Source organism: Orcinus orca, chromosome 12 (assembly GCF_937001465.1).
Source record: "Orcinus orca chromosome 12, mOrcOrc1.1, whole genome shotgun sequence".
Taxonomy (NCBI): Eukaryota; Metazoa; Chordata; class Mammalia; order Artiodactyla; family Delphinidae; genus Orcinus; species Orcinus orca.
In genome coordinates, this window is record NC_064570.1 from 25,434,452 (window position 1) to 25,461,095 (window position 26,644).

Here is a 26,644-nt window from a genome sequence, read left to right on the forward strand (position 1 = left end):
ACAAGTCCTCTCGTCCTCTTGGTGGTTAAGTGCCACTCCGCAGTGGATGCTCTCTATTGGGCATTTACATGAGATGTAGAAAACCTTGTGGTTTGTGTCCTTCACATCAGTCCACCTGTATACCTTTTTGCTAAACTTCCAATCTTGCACCTTCTGAGGCCCTTCAGAGGAGTCCAGTTGCTGATTAAAAACTATGTGTAATGGGCTTCCCTGGTGGTGCAGTGGTTGAGAATCTGCCTGCTAATGCAGGGGACACGGGTTCGTGCCCTGGTCTGGGAGCATCCCACATGCCGTGGAGCAACTAGGCCCGTGAGCCACAACTACTGAGCCTGCGTGTCTGGAGCCTGTGCTCCGCAACAGGAGAGGCCGCGATAGTGAGAGGCCCGCACACACTGCGATGAAGAGTGGCCCCCACTTGCCACAACTAGAGAAAGCCCTCGCACAGAAACAAAGACCCAACACAGTAAAAATAAATAAATAAATAAACGCCTACCTCCAACATCTTAAAAAAGTTAATGACATTAAAAAAAAACCCAAAAAACTATGTGTAATTTTTCAGGCCTGACCAACTACAAATGTAGTTACAAAAGGCTTCTCCCAGCAGGTCTCACCAGGAAAACCGCCCTCCCTACACCAGACTTGGTGCACAGCAGATTTCGCAAGAAGTTGCAATCAAGGACAGAGGCCCCTCTGGCTGTCATGCTCTTTATATATTTGCATTCTTAGCCCAGGTGCTGGGCTCTCTACCTGAGACCTTGGTCCTTTTCAGATGCCTCTGCTGAAATGTCCTTATGGGGGAAGAAAGGGGAAACCCTGAAGGTGCTTTTTTCCCAACTCTCAGTACCTATTACTTTTCTGCTCCTAGCCCTCTACCTATCCCCTTGACCTTCCCCTGACCCCAGAGCCCCTTAAACTGCTAGAGCCTTTTTCTCTGAGGTCCTTCAACAGAGAGAGGCCCCCCACGTCTGTGCTTAACCCCCTCATCTTTAACCAGCACACTATTCCATGGGAAAAAATGGGGACAGGCGGAGTCAGCACTTGCTCCAGTTTCAGCCTTTTCTTAACACTGTCACAGTAAGCGATTAAAGGTTTAACCCTTTCATGCCTCTCTTCATTCTTTGTGCCTTCTTCCTTCAGCTGGCTACTCCCATACCTGGTAGCCCAGCTCTCTCTCCCAGCTCAGCTGAGCTCCTGACACCTTCAAGTCAAGCAATTTTTCCATTATCCAGGCATCCATGTGTATCCTTACCTTAAGCCATTTTTGCCAACCAAAAGCTATAATCCCTTAGCACCTGTATATACTTCTATAGGTTATCATCTACAACATAGATCAGTCAAGAAAACGAAAACCACTCAAGGTATTTCAGGTAGGAGGGGATACAATACAGGAAATTCACTTCCAAGAAAACAATGTGATGGGTTGGAAGAGCCTAGCCACTGCTAGCTTTCAGGAAATCGGGAATTCCAGTAACTGTGGGCAATCCCCACAGATTATCTCAGGCACCTGCAACACCAAACTGGGTGATTTGCAGGAAGACTTTTGGAGAAGCTGCAAAACTTTATATCTGTCCTCTGTCCAAGACATGCCTGACCACTGCTGCTGGAGCAATAATGGCCTCTCTTTCTCTCATGCCTCCCAGATCTCATGTGGTGCCTCTCAGAACCAAAATGGAACCTTGCTGACAAGAGAAACTACAGATGTAGGTTTCAGGGTTCCAGATCCTGGGATAGAGGGAGAGCATATGAGGGAGCAGGAATGGGATTGTTACACCCACACACAAGCTGGGCCAGCATATTAGATTAAGATTGTGTGTCTCTGTCCTGTTCAAGGACTGCCTCCCATATCTTTATGCCCCTAACACCTAGTCCAGTAACTGATGCAATGTGGGTGTTCAGTACATTACTATGCTTCTTCATCCACTAGCTTTCAAGAGGTCACATTCCTGAAATTTGGCTTTGTAGGTTTTAATAAATAATGTGAGTAGTTGTAAGATAAATAGCTTTTTTCTGTTTTATTATTTCCAAGCATACAATTCAATCATGTTTTCTAATAAAAACTTTCTTCTACTCACTCTCAAGGGTCAAGCTATCACATATGGCCCTAGCTTTGCTGTTATTTGTTTCCATAACAATAAATAGAAAGGCAATAAACAGATTATAGTTGTCTATCAAAAAAATTGTTTCATGCCATTTCAGTAAAAACTGTATAAACTTGTAATAATTCAGAAGTTACAATAATATAATAGATAAGTAATATTTGTATGTTTTTTAATTTATAAAACACTTGTATAAATGCTTTTCCCTCTCTCTCATATCAACCGTGTGAAGAAGACAATATTGCTTCCCCCATTTTATTGACAAAACGTGTTCAAAAGTTGAGATACTTCTTGCTCCTTACTTAATGTTCTTTTACGGCATTTAAACATTTCAAGACTTTTTTTGGTTTCTGAAAGTGTTTTTTTTTAATATGTTAGGTTGAACATTTTCCTATAAAGATAACCATAAAATATTTATATTCAGACCTCAAAAGAAAAATGAAAATAGACAATATTTTCATTATAGTTTTTACAGTTGAAAAGAACCCCTGAGTTTACCTGATATAAATCTTTACTTCAGCAGCATCCCAAGGACTAGCCGTGGAGCTTTCACTTAATACTCCATTAATGGTAAATTCATTATTTTACTAGGCAGCCCATTCCCTCTTGTACCAACTATATATTATTGATGGAGCACAAACCACTTCTCTTTCACTTTAACCACTTGACTCTCATTTTGCCTTCCAGAGTTACACCATGTTAAATCAAATCTCTATACCATGTGCCCAGTACTGTAATTTTTGTGTAGACATAGTTTTGGAAAGAACACTGAACTAGGAATCAAGAGACTTGGGTTACTGTTGCAACTCTACTATGAACTAGCTTTTTATCCTCAATATCCCTGTATTTCTTTTTTTTTCTGACATCTAAAATTGCAGGGTGCTGGTAGTCAACTAAACCGAACCTCTATGCATCTCTTTTTTTCTGTGGTTTTAGTTCTGCGCAGCAGTCTGGGAAAGGTTGAGGAGTTTTTTATGTGTCTTGACTGTGACCTTGTGGCATAGAAAGTTGTTGCTCACCAATATTCATGTTTCTAAACACACTGAAAGCCTATCTTTCCCAGCCCCTTATCGTTAATGGGGCTTTGCAACAGAATTCTGGCCAAGGAGATGTAGATGAAAAAGGTGAGGTACCACTTCCAGACCTGGCCTCCAAACCTCAGGTGTTCTGTGCTCTCTCTCTGTATTTCTCTCTCTCTCTCTCTCTCTCTCTCTCTCTCACACACACACACGGTATGTTTCTGTTTTATATTAGCATGTATATAAACACTAGGGGAGAGAAATACAAATGAAACAACAGTGATATAACATTTTGGGCCATAAATAAAAAATATTAAACAGACTGGCAATACGAAATGTTGGGAAAGTGTGTGGGCAAAAGGCTCTCTCATATACTGCTAGTGGGAATGTAATAGAAAAGGTATTTTAGGGGCCAATTTGTCAGGATTCATTAAAATCAAAAGCGAATATACTTTTCCCAACATTTGCTCTTTCTTGATTCTACCACAGAGAAAGCTCTCGCTTGCCATAATAAGACATAGGAAGGCAAGTTTACTCACAGCAGTACTTTCTGTTTCAGAGAATTGGGAACTGTCTATATGGCAGGCAATGGCAAAATGATTAAGTAAAATCTTATTTTAGTATACTACGTAGCAGTTTAAAAGAAGAGGTACATCTATGGCAAATCCCCAAGTCAAAATGCTAAGTGAAAAATAGGTAAGTTGCTGAATAATAGATAAAATGTTACATAGATAGATATAGATATAAATACAGATATATCTACATCTTCCTGTCGATATGTATCTATGTACATAGATTGGCTGTAATTGTACAGAAATATAGATTTGGAAGAATATTCACACTACTGAAAACAATGGTTAAATCTATAAAGGAGAATGGAATTAGGAAAGTTCATTAAGAGAATATTTTTTTTTCTTTTTCATATCCTTTTCCATTATGGTTTATTACAGGATATTGAATTTAGTTTTCCTGTGCTATACAGTAGGACCTTGTTAGTATCTGTTTTATGTATAGTAGTTAGTATCTGCTAATCCCAAACTCCTAGTTTACCCCTCCCCCCTTCCCCCTTTGGTAACCATAAGTTTGTTTTCTATGTCTGTGAGTCTCATAAATAAGTTCATTTGTGTCATATTTTAGATTCCACATATAAGTGATATCAGACGGTATTTATCTTTCTCTTTCTGACTTAATTCACTCAGTATGATAATCTCTAGGTCCATCCATGTTGTTGCAAATGGTATTATTTCATTCTTTTTTTATGGCTGAGTCATATTCCATTGTGTATATATACCACATCTTTTTTATCCATTCATCTACTGATGGACATTTAGGTTGCTTCCATGTCTTGGCTATTGTAAATAGAGCTGCTATGAACACTGGGTGCAGGTATCTCTTCAAATTATAGTTTTCTCCTGATATATGCCTAGGAGTGGGATTGCTGGATCATATGGCAGCTCTAGCTTTAGTTTTTTAAGTTTTAAGTTTTTCCATACTGTTTTCCATAGTGGCTGCACCAATTTACATTCCCACAAACAGTGTAGGAGGGTTCCCATTAAGAGAATATTTTTTATATTTACATATTTTTTATAATTTTGCATTGATATTTTTAAAATGATTGATACAGTCACACCTTTTATAAGGAGTCATACTTATATAACACTTGTGAGCTTAAATATTTTTTATAATTTTGTATTGCTATTTTAAAAATGATTGATATATTCTCTTTATAATGATTCACACTCATATAATACTTGTGAGCTTAAAATTATAATGAGAACTACCAGGTGGTTTCTCCTCATTTGAGAACGGAGAGGAGTGACTACTCGTGCTGTCTGTCCCTTGCTAACCCTAGTACGTCCTGGTTCTACTGTTGTCAGGTCACCTTGGTTGACCTGGGCACGTCACACTGGTTTTCTTGAGCGCCAGCCTCACGTGACACTGTCCCCACAAGCTTAAGCTGAGTGGCAGGAAGCCAGCTTGGCCCCACTCCATACTTCTCAGGAAAGACTAACTTTTGTGGTAAAAATAAACAAGGTGCAGAGTACATCCAGCACACATTCTGGTTTATCCTGTAAAATCTCTGGGCATCCGTTCATGCAAGTCTGGAAACGTCAGTCCTCCCAACAGAATTGACTCCTGTTACTGAATAACGCCGGGTCTCAGCCACTCTCCCTCAGCACTCTCATTTGGATCAGCGTTACCTGTTTGTCCACCACATCTTCAGCCCCACTGGCTGCATGAGAATAGAGATGCGTGACTGGGATAATTGGGGCAAGGCTCTAATCCAAATTTTCTTAAATTCAACTACAGACTCACCCTCAGAAATGATAGAAACAGGGCTGCCTTGTAAATGGCCAGTTCAAAGCTGTTTTTTTTTTTTTTTCGGTACGCGGGCCTCTCACTGTTGTGGCCTCTTCCGTTGCGGAGCACAGGCTCTGGATGCGCAGGCTCAGCGGCCATGGCTCACGGGCCCAGCCGCTCCGCAGCATGTGGGATCCTCCCGGACTGGGGCACGAACCCGCGTCCCCTGTATCGGCAGGCGGACTCTCAACCACTGTGCCACCAGGGAAGCCCAAAGCTGTGGTTTTTAATGGCAGAGTTTTGATAATACAGAAACATGTCGAACCATTCTAGGGACTATAGCCCCATCAATTTTTTTCACAGAGTTAATCTTATAAAAACCATATTAATCCTTGAATAATGATGTTTTGTCTCTTTCAAGGAAAACAATATCAGGTCCCAAAAGTTTTCTAAACAATCCTTTTTGTGGATGATGTCCAAGTGTATTATTGTTAAATGAACTCATCTGTATGTAGTTGTCAAAATAATATAATGGCTACCTTCTCTAATGATTCTGTTTTTTAATAAAAGGTATCCTTTACAAATGGATAATTCATATTAATGGCTTGTTTCTTAAAAAATTTTATTGGAGTAGAGTTGATTTATAGTTACTTTCAGGTGTGCAGCAAAGTAACTCAGTTATTATACATATTTAATGGCTGGTTAATGATTTGGATTCCTCAGGCAGTTTCTCTAATTATTATTTAAGCACTTAGGCACTGGTCAGTCTGGGACCGTATACAAATAATAATATTTAAAACTTCTAGTGGAGGCGGGGCAATGAATTCTTGCTTATAATGTAACCAACGGCTCAGTACATCAGCATGCAACATTATTCTTCCTGGATCATAGTCTACTCTGTACTTAGCAAAAGAATCTCTCATCCCTTGTGTGGTAACTGAGTCAATGAGAGGGTTTGCAAATCCACGGCATGCTACTTGCCACTCCACCAGCTGGCGATCCCCACAGTCATTGCTAGTTGATCCTAGTGGTCTTTGCAACTGAGCCCAGATATGTCTTCAGAATCCTTCCCAAAAGATGCTCTGACACAGCCACCAACCAGCAGAGCTGGCTCACGAGATTCACTTTGTAATAGGTTTATCCTATTATGTTATGGGCTGAATTGTCTCCCTGAAAAATTCATATGTTGAAGTCCTAACCCCCAGTCCCTCAGAATGTAACTGTATTTGAAGAGGGGGTCTTTAATGAGGCAATTAAGCTAAAATGAGTTCATTGGGGAGGCCCTAATCCAATGATTGGTGTCCTTATAAGAGGAAATTTAGACACAGACATGTACAGGGGGAAGATGATGGGAAGCCACAGAGATAAGACAGACATCTACCAGCCAAGGAGAGAGACTTGGACACAGCTTTCCCTATGGCCTCAGAAGAGACCAACTATTGTCCACACCTTGATCTCAGACATCTGGCCTCCAGAGCTGTGAGAAAATAAATTTCTGTTGTTTAAGCCACCCAGTCTGTGGTACTTTGTTACTGAAGCCCTAGCAAATGAATACACGTCTCATAAAAAAGGACAAAATAGAAGTAAAATGGTGGAAGTGATTAAGAAACTTCTTGACCTCTATAATAATAGAAAGGAATCCTTTGCGATTTTTTAAAAATATTCACACTCAAGGTAACATTATCCCTCTAGGTTGAACTATAAGATATGGATACCCCACTGTTATCTGGCTTGTGGTAGTTAGTCCCAATACCATAGAGTAAAGTCTCTGCAAAAAGGAACAAGGTTTTATGTACATTATAAAATTCTAGAACAGACTTGGAAGTCAGAAGTTGAATTTGTAACATGATGAGTCTAAAAATATGAAATGGCTCTGTGGTAAATGGAATAATGGTTCCCAAAGATGACCATGTCCTACTTGCCAGAACCTGTGACGATATATTATATTACATGGCAAATGAGAATGAAGGTTGTAGTTGGAATTTTGGTTGCTAATTGAGTGACCTTATAATGGGGGAGATTATTGTGGATTATCTGGGTGGGTCCAACGTAATCACAAAGGTCCTTAAAAGTGGAAAAGGGAGGCAGAAGAGGAAGTCAGAGTGACACAATATGAAAAAACTGGACTCACCATTGCTGGCCTTGAAAATGGAGGGAGGGGGCCCACGAGCCCAGGTATACAGGCGGCCTCTAGAAGCTAGAAAAGACAAGGAAATGGATTCTCTCTCAGACCTTACAGATAGGAGTGTAGCCCTGCCAGCACCTTAATTTTAGCCCAGTGAGACCCATGTCAGACATCTAACCTACAAAACTGCAGGATAATACAGTTGCATTGCTTTTAAGCTACTAAATTGGAGGTAATTTGTTATGGCAGCAATGGGAGACTAATAAAAGGTCCAATAACTGACTAAATATACTTGCAATGCTAATTTTAGAAAGATGTTACTGAAAACGATTTGCTCCTAGAATAGTGGCAGCTCTTGTTTTTTTTTTTTTTTTTTTTTGCGGTATGCGGGCCTCTCACTGTTGTGGCCTCTCCCGCTGCGGAGCACAGGCTCTAGATGCGCAGGCTCAGCGGCCATGGCTCACAGGCCCAGCTGCTCCACGGCATGTGGGATCTTCCCGGACTGGGGCACGAACCAGTGTCCCCTGCATCGGCAGGCGGACTCTCAACCACTGCGCCACCAGGGAAGCCCTCTTGTTTTATTTTTGAAGTAGGAGCATCATGGACTATCTGCTCCTTATCTTTATCTACAACTTTGCTCTCTGACCTTTCCCCCAGTCCTCTACTTTTCATTCCTCCACATCAAGATCAGCAGCAGAAGCATCTGATTTCCTTACGTATTTTAACACATTACCTTTATCCAGTCACCCACACTTAAAGCTCCGAGGACGACTTCACCTCCTGTCCCTCCTTCCCCACCCTCTATCTCATTAGATTTCACATCCTGTCTATCTGTCGTCTTGTTTTTCTCACTTACTCCTTCCTTTAATTCTACTAGCCCAGTTCTGCACTCGACCCTTGATTCCTCTTGCCTTTCCAAGTTTTCTAACTGACTTCATGACCCTCAGTGCCTACACATACCAATCTTCCTCCCCCACTTTTGCCAGGATAACCTTCCCATGAAGATCTAAAAATCGGCTTCCCTCAAGGTTGTTTTTCAAGGCCATCTACAGGGAGGCCCCAGCCCCTCTCTCTAGTATCATCTACACCACCACTCATTAATCCACCTAAGCCTAGCAGTAGTTACGTCCCAGGTCAGGGGTTCTCAACTGTGATGCACAGGAGAGTCACATGAGTAGCTTTCAAAAAACACTGATTCCCTGGCCAGTTAATCAGAATCTCTAAGCCTGGGGTGTAGGAAATGGATACCTTTTGAATTTCCACAGGTGAGAATAATATCCAGCTCAGACTGAGCTGCCCTGGTCTAGCCAGGTGGTTCTCAAACATGAGTGTGCATCAGAATCACACTCATGTGCATCGGATAGAACACAGGGTGCTGAGTCCCATCCCAGAGTTTATGATTCGATAGGACTGGAGTGAGACCTGATCATGTTTTTTCTTTTTTTCTTTGAGATATAATGCACATATTATAATAGTCACCCTTTAAAAGTACACAATTCAGTGGTTTTTAGTATATTCACAAGGTTGTGCAACCTTTAACACTATCTAATTCTAGAAAATTTTCATTACCCTAAAAGAAACCCATTAGCAGCCACTCATTATTCCCCCCTTTTCCCCAGTCTCTGGAAACCACCAACCTACCTTCTGTCTCTGTAAATTTGCCTGTTCTGGACATTTCATATAAATGGAATCATATAATATGTGACTGGCTTCTTTCACTTAACACAATGCTTTCAAGGTTCATCCATGTTGTAACATGGACCAGTATTTCAGTTCTTTTTATGGCTGAATAACATTTCACTGTATGGATATAGCACATTTTATTTATCCATTAGTCAACTGATAGAAATTTAGGTTGTTTCCACTTTTTGCCTATTATGAATAATGCTGCTATAAACATTCCTGTATACATTTTTGTGTTTTCAATGATCTTGGAATATAGAGCTAGGTGAGGAATTGCCGGGTCATATGGTGACTCTATATTGAGACCTGAGAATCTGTCTTTCTAACAAGTTCCCAAGTGATGCTGAAGTTGATGGTCCAGGAACCACATTCCGAAAACCACTGCTCTATACAAACTGGACTACTAAGTCTTTCCTCAGATACCCTGAATCTTTGACATCTGTATCTTGTTGGTCACTTGGTCTGATGTTCTTTCCTTCTTATCTTTACCTTGTGAAATCCTACTCATTCTTTTAGGCCTATCCCAAGGCTGCATCCGCCATAAAGTCTATGAAACCATTATCTGTGTGGTGTTTTTCTTCCTCTGACTGATTGTAAACTCCTTATGGCCATTGAGTTCATTTGAGTCATCTTGATATGAAAGCCCTGAAGATAAGCCTAATGCTCATATGTTGCTGTTCAGTTGAACAGAATTCCAAGTCTTTTGATGTGGTAGTCTAAAGACAGGACACTAAAAGGTGTGACTTTACATTTTTCCCTTTCTCTAACACCTGATATCTGATAAATTTCAATAATTTAGTACTCCTGAAGGCCTTTGACAAGTTCCTCCCCAGCTGGTCTCATGATCAGGAACCAGAAGATTAAATTGTAAAGATCCTTACAACTTAAAATTCATTTTTATGAAGGCTTCTTGGACATTAATATAATTGTAATCCTAGAAGCCAGGGTCTCTATGGAATGCTAGGAAATGACCAGGGAAGTAAAATTTGCCTATCAATAGATTACTTCAGCTGTAGAATAGCACGTCTATTTGTACACCTTTTCATGTAACTTTCATTGGTATTCAGTGGAATATTGCATTTCCCAAGTTTTCAGCAATGCTGGGAAATAGCTAAGACACAAAACAAGCCCTCTATTAGCAAACTTATATTTAAGGGTTAATCATACTTCAGAAGGCTGTGATGGGGGCTCAATAAGAAAGTGCATATAAAGGAGCTGGCCCCGCTTCAGTTCCCAATATACGGATTTGCTATTAGTAGTAGCAGTAGTTCCCATCTCCTCAACTCTTAGTGCCAGCAGATTTTGCTTATAATTTACTATGAAAACAGAACCATGAATGAGAACTCTGTCTTGTCCTGTTCCACATCTACAAATGTATCTGCACCTGCCCCCAATCCTTTCAACTTTCTCTTCCAGAAGGTGAACTATGCCCTCCTATGCCCCCAGAGTCCCACCCCTTCTCCTTACTCAGGAACTAGACTCCATTTATCATCCATTCCTGTCCCTCCTAGCAGGGGAGCCAAGCTTGGCATTAAGCATTCCCTTCCCTTCCCCCATATAGAAACTAAGGAGAATCCCACCCAAGTCTGAGTTCTTTTTAAGTATCTCAGCTCAAAATTTCTCTAGTGTAACTAAGGGATTATAACATTGTGTCTTATTGAATCCAAGCAGAGAGGATTCTGGAAACTTATGAAAGCGTTAACAATGTATTTTATTCCCCTTTGTAAGTCTATCCTTTGAGAGTTAATGTTTGTTTTGGGAGACGTGTGAATAGGTGCCAACAGGCGTGGGGAACCCCAGAGGGGATCTGACTTGGAAGGCCCACACCCAATCCTGGCCACACCTGCTTTCCTTCTTCCTAAACCACATTTTTGAGCACAGCTTTCAGTTTCCTCCTACGCTATATAATCCCCACTTCATTTCTCCAGTCCTTTAGAAGAGAATGGCATATACACCCCTATAGTCAGATGTGGAACAGCTGGGAAGACCTAAGAGGTAGGGTATAAGTTGAAAGAGGGGGTGGTTCTCTTCTAGTCTTGAAGGAAGAGGAGCCTGGGCAGAAGAGGCTGCATCCAGCCTCATGCGGTCGTTCTCAATGGACTTGGAAGAATTGGGAGGCGCCCAGAACACAGAGGAGCAGATCTGTGTGGATACTCAGCTGGAACCCAAGAGAGTTAAACTTTCCCACCTTACGTTAAAAAGGGTAAAGACCAATGGGTGGGCTCCATTAATTCCTGACTCTACATCCCCTCACATCTTCTTCTTGGGGTGTTCCTCTGCCTCTCTCTTCCCTGTTAGAGTCTAGCTAACCGAATGCATAATTCATGCTTACTGTTTGACCCTCAGCTCATTAGTTTCTTAGCGGTTTTCTCACTAAGCCCTCTCATCTAGGTCACCAGGAACTTCTATATTACCAACATAATGGGCATCTTTCAGTCCATATCTTTCTCAATGTGTCTGTGGCATTTGCACTGTTGATTATGTCCTCCTGCTTGAAATGATCTACCACTCTTTAGCATCCATGACATATTCATCTCCTGGTTCTCCTACTAATGGATCACTCATATGTGGCCCCCTTCCTGGAAACCTCATTCTCTGCCTCCCCTTAAGTATTGCCCAGAGTTCTGTTCTCAGCCTTCTCTTCATTGTAAAAGCCATAGATCCAACTCTATGCTTAAGTTGTGATCTCTTTCCACTGCTGCATATTAGATAACCAGACCTGGATGTCCTTAAACTCAATGTTCATTATTCTAGAATTCCTTATTTTGGAGAACAGCACTGTCATTCTCTCAATGACCGAGGCAGAGACCTGAAACATAATTTAAAATATCTCTTCTGCCTTTCCCTTATACCTTCCTTCATCCATACCCTATATTCAATCATATCCATCTATCCTCTATATCTCTCAAATTTATGATCTATCACCACCATGAGGGCCATATACAGAATAAGCATTAAGGACAAGTATCGAATCACATATCTTCTTGTCCCTAGCGCACAGAATACTGGCACAATTTTAAATATTGTGTAGAATATATGAAAGATTTAACAAGTGGATACACAATTCAATAAATAAGTAAATGGATCAATCACAATTCAAATTTAGCCCTTCTGATTTTAAGAAATGGAGACTTCCATAACATAAGTCTAAGTATAAAGTAAGATGGGGGAGTAGGGTGGGTTTATTATTATAAGGAAACACATGGAACCTAGGGAGATGAACCAAAGTAAAAAAATAAGAAACACCAGATCAGCCAGCATCTGGTAAGGCAGCAACGTTTAAGACCCTCAACAGCTGGAGTGACTGAACCTTTGCTCTGACTCTCTTCCACGCTATTTTCTGAGGGTTTAGCTCTGTTCAATTCTCACTGCAACTCACCTTTCCTCTCTACCCTGCATACCTTTTCCCTACATCATTAACTCTGCCAGCTCATAGTTTCTGCTATCTCATGACTGGTTGGCCATGACTTAACATGACTGCAGCCTTCCCTCCTGGCTTCCTCTATGTGTCCCATCAACTTTAGCTCCTGCTGCCAACTGCCTGCTACTCTCTGTCCTTCCCAATTCAAGTCCTCAAGGGAAGAGCCTGATTGGCTTAGTTTCAAAATGCCAGCCCACTGATGAACTGCCCTTGAGTAGGTGCCCAAGCTAGTTCACCATAGTCCAATTACTACCATCCATTGGTAGGTTAAGAGTCTCATGGTATGAACCGTGGCTGTCCTGGGTTGCATTAGGCAAAAGCCGTGGTCAGAGCAAAAACTCTAAGGCATCCACACAGACGTGTGATCACATTGTTCTTCCTGGGGATATTAAAAAACTATAAGAATTCTTATCCCCAAAGAGAATGGAGGCTCACCCAGTATTGTGGAAAAACTGGAACTCCAGAAGATAGCAAAGTCCAAAATCACTGAGGAGTACTGGGAGTGCAGATGACAGGAAGAGGTTCTGGAGATTCAAGAAATCTTGAAGGGGACCATAGGAGGCGATTGGGAGGGAATCAAGGTCCAGAGAATTTCTAAGGATACTGTTTTCCACCTCTGGCTTGCTATGTACAAAGACTCAGAAACTGAATGAACTGTAAATACCAACAAACTGACTTTTCTGCTTCTAGTCTGGTTCCTCCAGCTGACATTTTTATGTTCTAGGTAATGTATTTCCCCCCGATTATAAAAATGTTTATTTAGAAAATTTGGAAAAATTATAAAAGAAGAAAATAAAAGTCTGTGATATTTTTACTACCTGGCAAGAACTGTAATTACTATTTTATTTCTTTTTCTAGTCTTTTTCTCCATGTTTTTTCCCGAAAAATTGAGATTTTCATGGTACATAGTTATATATTGTGCATTTTCCTTTAGTTATAATGTCACTAGTAAATAATACATTCCCTAAAAATATGGTTGCAAAGATACTGTCATAGGGTGGTATAATTTATTCTACCATGTCCTACTGGTGACGTTTAGATTTTTTCTGATTTTTCCCCGTTATAAATTAAGGAGTTGAATAAAAAATTCCTAGAAGTAATATCCTGCATTGAAGGGCAGTATTATCTTATAAAAACACAAATTTGATCATGTACCTTCTCAGCCTAACATTCTTCAAAAGTCAACCTTTGTCTTTAGGATAAGTTTTTCATTCCAGCAGTTACCACGAGAGATGCCGCATGGTCTGGCGTTTTCTTGCCTCTCCAGCTTCACCTCCTCCAAGTCCTCAGATGTGCCCTTGCCGTCCTGTCATCCTCTGCTACTTGTGGTTTGCCGAAATGTGCCATAGGCTCTTGTGTGCCTGGAGGTATCAGCTCACACGGCTCTGCTTAGGACCCCTTTCTCCTCATTCTTCCTGCGTTAATAAGCGGTCCCATCCTCTAAGACTGAGCTCCATTGTTACGGATTCTAGGAAGCATCCCCATCTTCCAGAGCGGGTGTGAACCTGTACGCATTTGCAGTCCAGACTGCAGTCAGCTGCTAGTCAGAGAAAACCTGACTTACAAGCATACATACAGATAAAGGAAGCTTCTGTTATTTGTTTAACAGTAGAGGTTAGAGCTAGTCTATCTGTGATTCTCTTGGCTTTTACTTCATGGTTACAAAATGATTGTAGCAGCTTCTGGCAGCTGCCTTGGGCTCCAGATAAAAATAAGACAGGCCGTACCAGTCATATATATATATATATATATATATATATATATATATATATATATATATATATATTATTTTTTAACAGAAAAAGCAAAAGCCTTTTTGGAAGCTCCCAGTTGATTTTGGCTTATATCTCTCACGGGTAGAACTGTCTCATTACCACTCATAGCTTCAGGGAGGCCGGGGAAAAGAGTGTCTAGTTTTCTGGTCACTATACTGGTGCGGCAAGGGGTTTGGGAAAGCTTGCTGGATTCGCCCATAATCAGTGTCTGCACCCATCCCCCTTCTCTGCGCTCCTTCCTGATGCCGCTGTCTGACTCCTTTCCCTCCCCCTCCAGACTCTAAGCCTCTTGAAGTTAAGCGTGTTTTTCAACCTTGTTTCTTGAGGGCCAAGCATGTGCCTTGAACACATTACTTAGTACATGTTTTTGAATAAATGAACTACTTTTAGAGACAATGCCCACCCCCGACACCCGCCAGGGAGGAACTTGGAACGGGAGAGCAGAAGGAAAAGCTTCCCCAAAACACACTATCCGAAAATGGCAACATCATTCTAAAAGGAATGTACTGACCTGACAGTCGTAGAGCAGATGATGGAACTGAGAGGGCAGGAGTGCCTGAGAGATAGCTACCTGGATGGGGGTCGCTGGCGCTCAAACATGGCCGCACATCACAATCACCTGGGGTTGATTTGCAACGTCCCTCCCGCCCAGGCTTCACCCCTGACCACTGAAAAACAGAATCTCCAGTGAGGCCCTGTCACCTCACTGGGGCGCTGGGGCTGGCTCATCCTGCCTGTGCTTCTCTCTCCCCAGCTCTGTTCAGGGACATCAGCTTGGTGGCTTAAAATCGGCCACCATGTGGTATTTCTACCATAGCAATTGGCAAATACTACAAATCACAGATCTGCCCTCCTCGTCCTCCCCTTAAGAGCTGGTTCACCAGCACCACGTTAGTATTTTTAAAAAACTTCCCAGGTGTTTCCAATGCGCAGCCGCGCTTAAGACCGACCGGTCAAAAGCAAGCTCTTCCTGTGGCCTGTAGCTTCCTACCAAATGGTATCTTGGGGCCCTCCTTTGGCTCTAGTCCTGCCTTTGGTTAGACTCCTTACATGGTGCAGCTTGGCTTGCCTCCGGGGGGACCCGAGTGAAGTACAGAAGAGAGAGGAGAATCGTGGTTTCGGTTTTAGTTGTTACTGAGTTTCTTTGCATACTGCTTGATTTCTTTTAAATCTAGCCAAATCTCTTTCAGGTTGCCTCTAGGGCTGGGTCTACAGAGGCATGCTGATTCCTTAAAGGAGGTGGGGAACCTCTGAATAATGTTGTGCAATCAGGGACTTTAATTACCGCCTCCTGAGGTTGTTAAGTCCTCTTTTGGAGGCATAACTGCTGTGTGATTTGCTAGATCTGACTACCCTGGCGGAATCTGATTTGAGTAAAGCGAGTCCCACCCAATCCTAGGGTAGTCTCACTATAGCTGCCACACATCACAATGACTTTTTTTAATTTTAATTTTTTTATTTTTTAACATCTTTATTGGACTTTAATTGCTTTACAATGGTGTGTTAGTTTCTGCTTTATAACAAAGTGAATCAGCCATACATCAGGATACATATATCCCCTTATCTCCTCCCTCTTGCATCTCCCTACCACCCTCCCTATCCCACACACTGACTTTTAAAATTTTATATATATATATATATATATATATATATATATATAGTATGTATGGTATGTACATACCTCAGATATAGATAGGACACTAGCCATAGGGAGAGGATTGTAGCTTTCCTAATATTATACAGTAAGTAAATGGCTGAACTGGATTGAAACCCCAGTGGTCCATCTCCAGGATCTGTGCTTCTAAGCACACTACCATCCTATCCCAGTAGAAGTATTAACGCAACACAGACTGACTTTCCTGCACCATAAAGACACACCACAAAATACCCAATCCATTCCTCTCCCATAGGACCCCTTAGTCATCTTTTGCAGCATTAACTCGAATGAAACTACCACCACTCTGTGATGTACATGTCTGGCTGGAAAGACACTGATTCAGCAAACTTGCAAGGTGTCATGGGTACCTGGAGATCCCAGTGACAGAGAGGACCCTTGCAGAGCTGGGAGCCACTTGCTTCAAAAAGTGGTGCAGGGGCTGTAGAGAAACTCAGAGCTAGTAGGCATCATTGGTCTTGGCCCAAGGAAGCATAAAGATGCTGGAGGGCTGCTCTCAACCGCGACCGAGGTGGGAGTCCTATCAGGATTTCTTCCTGGGACCGGGGCAGCTGAACAGTCCTGCTAAGCGTACACACCTTGGGGCTCTCTGGGGAGATGGGCTGCGAGGAACACTTTCAAATGCTCTAACTTGATTTCTCTCAAAACGTTGTTGCTCAAACGCCACCCTGCATAACTTAACAAGAAATTCCTCTTAACATGTTTTTCTTATCTGAAAACTTTCTTGTGATTAGGGAGAATGGAAAATTATAAATTTAAGAATTAAAATATACTGTTCAGGAAAAAAAATTAAGTAGAGACTTCTAAAGAATGTTTCCGTGACAATAAATGGAATAGATCTAGACACTGACTAAATTATAGAAGTGAGGGAAATTTCTAATATGAGGCCTTAACTCTAATGAATGGTTTCTAGTGCCTTATAAACGTCATCATATCCGTCTCACCTGCACCCAGAGAGAGGTCCAAGAACCACCCGAATAAGTCAGCCTGCTGCAAGAAGGGCAAACATGGCCTTTCTATTCTGTTCACCTGCCATCAAAAGACCAATAATTTATGATTGTATTTCTCTATTGTTTCTGGGCTTTTGTTCCTATTTTCTTTTCTCCAACCTTTCTGTTCTCCATACACAATGTAAACATCGTGAGAGCTATTATCTCTTGGTGTATTTTAGCACGTCATTTTATAGTGTGATGGTCTTCGTTGAATCTCTCTAAGAGTATATCTTACATTGGTTAAATATCACGGGCCTAGTTTCTCTATAGTCAGTTATATAGGGGAGAAAAAAAATCTACCCATGTTAGGTTCTCCAGTTGGGGCCTTGCAAATCAGACAACAAAAGACAGATTAACGAGGGAAAAACAAATCCACAAATCCGAGTTTATGAACCTGCGCAGTGTGCATCCACACGGGGCACTCAGAGATGAGTAATTCAAAGAGGTGGTTAGAACTTGGGGCTTATATAGCATCTAAACAAAAGAAAAATAAATTTGTAGAGAAGGGTCAAGACAAAGGAAAAGGACTCTGAGCTTCTAGAGCAGCAAATCTGGGGAAGGTAAGCTATGGGGGAACTAATGGAAGGTAAGTGTTGTTAAAGTTTGCTACGCAGGTCCTGAGGTATTGTGTCTGAGCTGATAAGGGTCTAGGGTTGTCTCTGGTGATTAACTTGTCCTTCCTGGTAAAGAGGGGCTGGGGGCAATCGGGGACACAGATTTATGTCCTGCTTTTAGGCAAATGGGGGAGGGCAGAGAGCTTCCCTGTACCTACTTCTTCTCAATTGCCTTTAGCTCAAAATAATCAATATGCTTAAGTGGCATATTCTCCTACCCTTAAATGGATAAATCATTCATTTCTTCTTGCTCTAATCTGCTGGCTAGAGTAGCTGAAATAGAATCGTGAGAAGAAAATAGTACAAATAAAGATTACTATTTTATTTCTTTTTTTGGTTACTTAAACGTCTCCTTCCCCAGCAGTGATGTGTCTGAATCCTTTCATCCCTTGATCCACTGTAGGTCTAGGCAGAACCTAGAAGCTTTGTTTCTGAGACCACTTTTCTCCCTTCTCACCTCCCAACCTTAAACATCCATGTAAAACATAAATTATATTTGAACAAAGTTTCTTTTCATATAGGTGTTTCACCATCAATACTTTTTTTTTTTTTTTACCAACCCTTGTCCTCTTCCCTACTCTCTGTCAGCAGCAGGTGTCAAAATCTGTTTACTCCCCGTCTTTCTGAAGATGTTCCAAGTAGCCATTTATCATGCATGTAGCTTTGTCGTTCAATGGGCTCATGAAGAGAAAGTCAGCCTAGACAAGATTATAAATCTGGGACTTTCCTCGTGGAGTAGTGGTTAAGAATCCACCTGTCAATGCAGGGCACATGGGTTTGATCCCTGGTCCAGGAAGATTCCACATGCTGTGGAGCAACTAAGCCCGTGTGCCACAATTACTGAGCCTGTGCTCTAAAGCCCACGAGCCACAACTACTGAGTTCGCGTGCCACAACTACTGAAGCCTGTGCGCCTAGAACCCGCGCACCTCAATGAAGAGTAGCCCCCACTCGCCACAGCTAGAGAAAACCCGCACGCAGCAATGAAGACCCAACGCAGCCAAAAAAAAAAATTATAAATCTGGGAAGTCTTGATTTTAAACTTTTTCTGACTCTACTTTCTTCTTTAAAGATTTACCTTTCAAAAGCCTTCCTATTTTCCTAAACTATTTTCCACGTCAACACAAAATGGCATCGTAAAATCATCTATACTACAGTTTAAGCTTTATTCACATCACTGGGTAAGTGAGAACATGATTATGTATTGGGAGGAACGTGATCAAATGAGAAGAGAAATTCTAAAGATGACATTTGTGTTAAGGCAATATTAATTATGGCAATTATGTGGCCTGTTGGAAGTTATGCCTAGTTACCATGCAGGACATTACTGACGGTACATTGTGAAATGATTGCTAATTTTGCTGTGGATTTTATTTGATTAGAGTAGTGGACTGTAAATGCCTGTTCAGCCTTCAGGGTTTATTGCTGAAGAAGCAAACCCACAATTTAAAGAGGCCCAAGGAGGGGCATTTTCCCCAGTGGGAATGAAGTGGGGGGAGGGGAGGAGCATTCTGGAAAGGTCACAGATTTCCTGCGTTAAATCCTTGCTACTCAAAATGTGGTCCTTAGACCAGCAGCATCAGTATCAGCTGGGAACTCATTTGAAATGCAAAGTAGACCAACTGAACCAAAATCTGTATTTTGAACAAGATTCCCATGTGAGTCAATTTGCAATAAAATTTGAGCAGTGCCCCTGTAAATCACTCCTTCCTGTGTCAAGGGGAGTTGACAGAGGAATGCAGAGTACAAGGAAAAACGGGGCTCTAGCTAGTATATTCACAGGTCAGAGGTGAGCTTGTGGCTTATTTAAAATGAAGATTCCAGCCCCACTCCCAGAACTTCCCTCTCTATAGGTCTAGGGCAGGGTCAGTCTTCTACCTCTATAACAGGTACCCTGAAAATGGCTGGACATCTTCTAGTTGGAGATCCACTGTCTGTACCTACTGAGAAAAGGGCAAGGTTGAGAACAAGGCTGCAGTGGGAGCTGGGGTGTGTGTCAAAAAAACAGCACAAGAGTCTAGAGAAGGAAGAAAACTGCAGTTTCTCATGTTCTCTGGGAACTTCTGTATTTACACTTGAATTCTAATGATCAATTAAAAAAATCTTTCAGGTGAAGAATGTACTTTTTTTGTGACTAATCAGACTTTCAGTGGCCCTGAGCCTTAAATAAAAACCATATTTTCTAGAGCAGGGGTCCCCAACCCCCGGGGTCTAATGCCTGCTGATCTGAGGTGGGGCTGATGTAGTAATAATAGAAATAAAGTGCACAATAAATGTAAAGCGCTTGAATCATCCCGAAGCCATCCCCCCGCCCCACCCCCACCCCATCCTGGGTCCGTGGAAAGACTGTCCTCCATGAAACCGGTCCCTGGTGCCAAAAAGGTTGGGGACGGCTCTTCTAGAGGAAATACCCACAATGTACACAATGATCTCACCCATCACTACAAAGTAAGAAATGGAATCCCCTCCACCAATGGGTGTCGGTCTTTCCCCATCATTTTCAAGACTGTTTATTTTTTTTTTTGGTTTGTAGTAATCCTTGCTTGGGGAGGAGCAAGACGATTTGTGGGAGATATGTCTTTTGAAAAATCCTGTGAGGCTGTCTTTGTTTTGAGCAGGACTTAGTAACAGGATATTTTTTCAAAAGCAAGACTATGGATCTCTATATTTATATGTATATATTTTTATATAGCAGTAATAAAAGACTGTAAGTAATATTAAAATATCAAATTACACAAAGGTTCGTTAGAGAATATATTCTCTAGATCCTTTTATATGATTCTACCTGAATTTGACTCCATTATTCAGGCATTTGCTGAAACTAGTGCAAATAAGAGTACTGTTGTTATATTTGAAGACAAAATGACTCTGAACAGCCTCTTCATTCCTCTCATTACGATGCATTTCTCTCCAGGAGCAATCAATGCCTTCCCAAGGGTCCCACCCGATGGAATTTCACGTATAAGGCATTCCATTACTGTTCCCACCCCACCCCAAATTTCAGGGCTAATTTTCTTTCATTTTTGAACCTGTGTGACCATGGTCACCAGTGCTTCTTAGGGTCCCATCCCAGAGGATAGTTAGCATTTGAAGGCAACTGGATCCGTATTTGCTGAACACAGCGTAAATCTGAAGTTGCTATAGAAAGAAAAACTTAGCTAATGTGGGTCTGATTCATAGGTTTTTATTTGATTAACTTCATGCCCTAGCTGGCCAGTAGCCAATCATCCTTCAGGGATTTCATGAGTTAAGAGAATATGCTCAACATAAAGGAATATGTCATAGATTTTTCTAAATGCACTTGGTCAGATACAATATGTTTAAATACAGTTCCACATACAGTGTAATTTATATGTTTGCATAATTTGTTAAACTGTGAACATTTTATGATACACTCCAATATATAGTAAAAATTATTCTTTAAGTAGTAGGCCTGAATTCTTCCAAAGTCTCATTAATTGTATGACCTTTGAGAAAATATGAACCACATGAGAGTAGAGAGTGTGTAACTTTGGGGTAAATGTAATAGAATGTAATGTAATAGAAAGAGCCACATTTGGTAACATAAGAATTCAGAAATACAAAAATTAGATTAGTATATATATAACAATTCATAAGGGAAGATGCTTGGCAACTTGTTTAAGAACTTAACTCCCTAGTTCAAACTACCACTGAAGACTTTCTCTAGCTGTTCATCATTCATTCTTTCATTCATTCATATACTAAATATTGAGGATCTGCTCATCACTAGGCACTGTCGAGGTGTAACATGTGCGATGTACATCTACACGTTTCTGGATTTTTCCTAGCAATTAGAAAGTGGGCTCCTAGAAGTGCGGAAGAGACATTATTGCTATACAATGGCATTTTAAAATGAAATACAAGGACCACCAAGACGTCAAGGGCATTCTTAATTAGACAATTCCATCTACACATTTCAAATTCATTAAGGAACCTCTCCTCTGTATTTCACTGTGCTAAAATCTCAATAATCACTAAGCCCCTGGCTTTTCAGTTTTAAACTGTGCTACTTCTCTGCATCATTTAAAGTTAATCAGGGGGCTTCCCTGGTGGCGCAGTCGTTGAGACACGGGTTCGAGCCCTAGTCCAGGAAGATCCCACATGACGCGGAGCAACTAAGCCCATGCGCCACAACTACTGAGCCTGCGCTCTAGTGCCTGCGAGCCGCAACTACTGAAGCCCACAAGCCTAGAGCCCGTGCTCCGCAACAAGAGAAGCCACCGCAATGAGAAACCCGCGCACTGCAACGATGAGTAGCCCCCTCTCACCGCAACTAGAGAAAGCCCACGCACAGCAACGAAGACTCAACACAGCAAATAAATAAATAAAATTAAATAAATAAATAAAAAATTAATCAGGGGTTTCCTGGGCACTTAGTATATTTAGCTAGGAGCTGGGAAAATATACAAAGAGGAATGGAACCTGCCCTCAAGGAGTCTGTATTTTAGCTTGGACTGTAAGACATATGTATGTGAATAGCCAGTACTAAAGGAAGTTATTGTCAGGAAAACATCACAATTCACAATTCCTTACTCTTAAAATTTCATTAAAGAGCCAAAGTACTGAATATATAAAATGAAAATTTTAAAGATGATAAAAATAATACAGAGATGAATAAACCACAATTTACATCTCTATGTAGGTAACTGCACTTTACACACAGCCCTTTTGTCAGGAAAACCCATTTTTTTCTCCCCAATGTTTTATTATAAAAAATTTCAAACATACAGAAAAGTTAAAAATTGTACAGTGAACACCCATATACCTATAACCTAGATTCTACAATTAGTATTTTGCTATATATGTGTTATCACGTACCATTTTGATTCAACTTGCTGCCCACGTTGGTAGACATCTTCTGTACTCTGGCGCCACCTGGAGACAGGCTAGCGCCACGCAGAGGACACAAAACAAGAGTATAACTGGAGAAACCACTACAGGTGAGTCTGTAACTGGAGCAACAACTCCAAATGCACTCTGTTTGAAACCTAGGAAATTCTTTTTTTTTTTTAATTTTTAAATTTTTAAAATTTATTTATACAGCAGGTTATTAGTCATCAATTTTATACACAGCAGTGTATACATGTCAATCCCAATCGCCCAATTCATCAACCCACACCCACACCCCCCCTCCACTTTCCTCTCTTGATGTCCATACGTCTGCTCTCTACATTTGTGCCTCAATTTCTGCCCTTCAAACCGGTTCATCTGTACCATTTTTCTAGGTTCCACATATATGCATTAATATACGATATTTGTTTTTCTCTTTCTGACTTACTTCACTCTGTATGACAGTCTCTAGATCCATCCACGTCTCAACAAATGACCCAACTTCTTTCCTTTTTATGGCTAGTAATGTTCCATTGTATATATGTACCACATCTTCTTTATCCATTCATCAGTAGATGGGCATTTAGGTTGCTTCCATGACCTGGCTATTGTAAATAGTGCTGCAATGAACACTGGGGTGCATGTGTCTTTTTGAATAATGGTTTTCTCTGGGTATATGTCCAGTAGTGGGATTGCTGGATCATATGGTAATTCTATTTTTAGTTTTTTAAGGAACCTCCATACTGTTCTCCATAGTGGCTGTATCAATTTACATTCCCACCAACAGTGCAAGAGGGTTCGCTTTTCTCCACACCCTCTCCAGCATTTGTTGTTTGTAGATTTTCTGATGATGCCCATTCTAACAGGTGTGAGGTGATACCTCATTGTAGTTTTGATTTGCATTTCTCTAATAATTAGTGGTGTTCAGCAGCTTTTCATGTGCTTCTTGGCCATCTGTATGTCTTCTTTGGAGAAATGTCTATTTAGGTCTTCTGCCCATTTTTGGATTGGGTTGTATGTTTTATTAATATTGAGCTGCATGAGCTGTTTATATATTTTGGAGATTAATCCTTTGTCCGTTGATTCGTTGGCAAATATTTTCTCCCATTCTGAGGGCTGTCTTTTTGTCTTGTTTATGGTTTCCTTTGCTGTGCAAGAGCTTTTAAGTTTCATTAGGTCCCATTTGTTTAATTTTGTTTTTATTTCCATTACTCTAGGAGGTGGCTCAAAAAAGATCTTGCTGTGATTTATGTCAAAGAGTGTTCTTCCTAAGTTTTCCTCTAAGAGTTTTATAGTGTCCGGTCTTACATTTAGATCTCTAATCCATTTTGAGTTTATTTTTTGTGTATGGTGTTAGGGAGTGTTCATATTTCATTCTTTTACATGTAGCTGTCCAGTTTTCCCAGCACCACTTATTGAAGAGACTGTCTTTTCTCCATTGTATATCCTTGCCTCCTTTGTCACAGATTAGTTGACCATAGGTACGTGGGTTTATCTCTGGGCTTTCTATCCTGTTCCATTGATTTATGTTTCTGTTGTTGTGCCAGTACCATATTGTCTTGATTACTGTAGCTTTGTAGTATAGTCTGAAGTCAGGGAGTCTGATTCCTCCAGCTCCGTTTTTTTCCCCTCAAGATTGCTTTGGCTATTCGGGGTCTTTTGTGTCTCCATACAAATTTTAAGATTTTTTGATCTAGCTCCATAAAAAATGCCATTGGTAATTTGATAGGGATTGCATTGACTCTGTAGATTGCTTTGGGTAGTATAGTCATTTTCACAATATTGATTCTTCCAATCCAAGAACATGGTACATCTCTCCATCTGTTGGTATCATCTTTAATTTCTTTCATCAGTGTCTTATAGTTTTCTGCATACATGTCTTTTGTCTCTCTAGGTAGGTTTGTTCCTAGGTATTTTATTGTTTTTGTTGCAATGGTAAATGGAAGTGTTTCCTTAATTTCTCTTTCAGATTTTTCATCATTCGGGTATAGGAATGCAAGAGATTTCTGTGCATTAATTTTGTATCCTGCAAATTTACCAAATTCATTGATTAGCTCTAGTAGTTTTCTGGTGGCATCTTTAGGATTCTCTATGTATAGTATCATGTCATCTGCAAACAGTGACAGTTTTACTTCTTCTTTTCCAATTTGTATTCCTTTTATTCCTTTTTCTTCTCTGATTGCTGTGGCTAGGACTTCCAAAACTATGTTGAATAGTAGTGGTTAGAGTGGACATCATTGTCTTGTTCCTGATCTTAGAGGAAATGTTTTCAGTTTTTCACCATTGAGAATGATGTTTGCTGTGGGTTTGTCGTATACGGCCTTTATTCTGTTGAGGTAGGTTCCCTCTATGCCCACTTTCTGGAGAGTTTTTATCATAAATAGGTGTTGAATTTTGTCAAAAGCTCTTTCTGCATCTATTGAGATGATCATATGGTTTTTATTCTTCAATGTTAATATGGTTTATCACATTGATTGACTTGCGTATATTGAAGAATCCTTGCATTCCTGGGATAAATTCTACTTGATCATGGTGTATGATCCTTTTAATGTGTTGTTGGATTCTCTTTGCTAGTATTTTGTTGAGGATTTTTACACCTATATTCATGAGTAATATTGGTGTGTAATTTTCTTTTTTTGTAGTATCTTTGTCTGGTATTGGTATCAGGGTGATGGTGGCCTCATAGAATGAGTTTGGGAGTGTTCCTCCCTCTGCAATTTTTTGGAAGAGTTTGAGAAGGATAGGTGTTAGCTCTTCTCTAAATGTTTGATATAATTCACCTGTGAAGCCATCTCGTCCTGGACTTTTGTTTGTTGGAAGATTTTTAATCACAGTTTCAATTTCACTACTTGTGATTGCTCTGGTCATATTTTCTATTTCTTCCTGGTTCAGTCTTGGAAGGTTATACCTTTCTAAGAATTTGTCCATTTCTTCCAGGTTGTCCATTTTATTGGCATAGAGTTGCTTGTCTCTTAGGATGCTTTGCATTTCTGTGGTGTCTGTTGTAACTTCTCCATTTTCATTTCTAATTTTATTGATTTGAGTCCTCTCCTGTTTCTTGATGAGTCTGGCTAATGGTTTAGCAATTTTGTTTATCTTCTCAAAGAAGCAGCTTTTAGTTTTACTGATCTTTGCTATTGTTTTCTTTGTTTCGATTTCATTTATTTCTGCTCTGATCTTTATAATTTCTTTCCTTCTGCTAACATTGGGTTGTGTTTTTCTTTCTCTAGTGCTTTTAGGTGTAGTGTTAGATTGTTTATTTGAGATTGTTCTTGTTTCTTCAGGTAGCCTTGTATAGCTATAAACTTCCCTCTTAGAACTGCTTTTGCTGCATCCCATAGGTTTTGGATCGTCATGTTTTCATTGCCATTTGTCTCTAGGTATTTTTTGATTTCCTCTTTGATTTCTTCAGTGATCTCTTGGTTATTTAGTAATGTATTGTTTGGCCTCCATGTGTTTGTGTTTTTTACGTTTTTTTCCCCTGTAATTCATTTAGAATCTCATAATGCTGTGGCGAGAAAAGATGCTTGATATGATTTCAATTTTCTTAATTTACTGAGGCTTGATTTGTGACCCAAGATGTGATCTATCCTGGAGAATGTTCCATGCACACTTGAGAAGAAAGTGTAATCTGCTGGTTTTGGATGGAATGTCCTATAAATATCAATTGAATCTATCTGGTCTATTGTGTCATTTAAAGCTTCTGTTTCCTTATTTATTTTCATTTTGAATGATCTGTCCAATGGTGTAAGTGAGGTGTTAAAGTCCCCCACTACTATTGTGTTACTGTCGATTTCCTCTTTTATAGCTGTTAGCAGTTGCCTTATGTATTGAGGTGCTCCTATGGTGGATGCATATATATTTATAATTGTTATATCTTCTTCTTGGATTGATCCCTTGATCATTATGTAGTGTCCTTCCTTGTCTCTTGTAACATTCTTTATTTTAAAGTCTATTTTATCTGATATGAGTATTGTTATTCCAGCTTTCTTTTGATATCCATTTGCATGTAATATCCTTTTCCATCCTCTCACTTTCAGTCTGTATGTGTCCCTAGGTCTGAAGTGGGTCTCTTGTAGACAGCATATATATG

The 26,644-nt window shown here is 40.4% G+C and overlaps 1 protein-coding gene across 1 annotated transcript in view; it reads right to left on the reverse strand.

Moving 5' to 3' along the window:
• ARFGEF3 (ARFGEF family member 3) overlaps positions 1-15,117 on the reverse strand; it is a 312,275-nt gene extending 297,158 nt beyond the window's left edge. The window contains exons 1-2 of the mRNA XM_049695570.1: positions 14,932-15,117; positions 7,548-7,613 (exon numbers count right to left, since the gene is read on the reverse strand). The gene's annotated coding sequence lies outside the window, so the exon portion shown is untranslated. The remainder of the gene's footprint in view (positions 1-7,547; positions 7,614-14,931) is intronic.
• Between the last annotated feature and the right edge of the window lie 11,527 nt (positions 15,118-26,644).